This window comes from Rattus norvegicus, chromosome 1 (genome assembly GCF_036323735.1).
Source record: "Rattus norvegicus strain BN/NHsdMcwi chromosome 1, GRCr8, whole genome shotgun sequence".
NCBI classification, from domain to species: Eukaryota; Metazoa; Chordata; class Mammalia; order Rodentia; family Muridae; genus Rattus; species Rattus norvegicus.
The window spans coordinates 130,439,532-130,441,123 of record NC_086019.1 but is presented as its reverse complement, the minus strand read 5'-3'; positions in this window follow the sequence as shown (position 1 = coordinate 130,441,123).

The following is a 1,592-nucleotide window of genomic DNA, read 5'->3' as shown; positions in this document are numbered from 1 at the left end:
TTGGGCCTGGGTGGGAGCAATCTCTTTCAGGACTTATATGGTCTTTAAGGGTAAATGTCAGAGAGAGCCTATGTTTTAAGTACAAACTTAATCTACTCTCACTTGTACAATACTTTCAACATTAAGAAAAGGTTTCATGGAGCTGGGCGTGGTGACACTTGCCTGAGAATCCTGAGTTCAAGGCCAGCCTGAGCTGCATTGTGACATTCTATGGCAAAAGGCAAGCAAGCAAACACACAAAATAACAAACAATAGCAAAAGGAGGGAGAGGAGAAGGAAGAAAAGGGAGAAGGAGGTACAGAGAGGAGGGGGCAGGGAGAAGCCTGCTGGAAAGCTGAGTGAGGTGAGTACTTGCGCTGACTCCATTATTCTGTCTTTTAGCTGCAATTCGTTTACACAAGACTAGAAGGTCATTAACTTTTGTGGCTGTCAAGATGGCTCAGCAGAGGTACCTGTTGCCGAGCCTGATGACCTAAGTTCAATCCCTGGGACTCATGCAGTAGGAGAACATCAATTCTCACTAGTGGCCTTCGAATCTCCAAATGGAGTTTAATGTAATACATGGTCTCTCTCTCTCTCTCTCTCTCTCTCTCTCTCTCTCTCTCTCTCTCTCTCTCTCTCCTCTCTGTAAGTGTTTTTGTTTTGTTTTGTTTTTAATTTAATGTTTCCAGGATCCCTTGCAGCTTAACTTTTGGGTGCTGGTCACTCCCTTTTAAACTCAGATGCCTATTAAATTCAGATGCCAACCACCTTCTGTTTCTTTTGCTGACCAAAGAATGATACAGGGGCTATGCTGGAGTCTGCCTTAGCCAATACAATTTCAGGCTTTTTCTGCAGCGTCAGGACATAGGAAGCTCCCTTACCCTTTTTGTCTTTTTGCTTGCGGGCCAAACACTACTCTTTGGGAGCCAGCAAGATGGTTTGTGGTTAAAGAGCTTGGTGCCAAGCCTGAAAACTTGAGTGTGGTCCTGAAAATCCTATAATGTAGAAGGAAAGGGAAAAAGTAACTTCTGCCCTCCACATGAGCACAGAGGCTCTTGTGTGCACACACTAAATCAATCAGTCAGTCAGTCAATCTATCAATCAATAAAGTATAAAAACATTTGTTTTAAAAACCACCCATTGACGTGTGAGCTCAAGTTTCTACTCTCGCTCACTTGAGTGCTGTGTGTAGGCAGCATGTCTTGCACAGTTTGTGGGTGTCCCTCCTCCCCGCCTCCTGCAGTGGCAGCCCCACACAGCTGTATTCGTAGTTCCTCCCCACCCATCCTGAGGTCTGCGCCTGGAACCTTCCAGTGCCTTTTAAAAGCACACATCCTTGTACCAAATCCCTTTCTGTTCAAAAGACTGTGGCTTCTGGTGTTTACAGTGTACCCTGACCTAGAAAATGGAGAGTAAACTGGATTCTGGTTTGAGTTACTTCCTTAAAATCTGAGATGTTTGCTCTCTCTGGGTCTCATGTCACCCGCCCCCTATAACCACCAAGATCACAGTCCCCATCTCCATAGGGGAAATGGACATATTAACTCCTTCAACTTGGAATTTTCACGTGTATCTAAATGAGTTCCTTGTTCAAACAAAAAGAAAGCAAA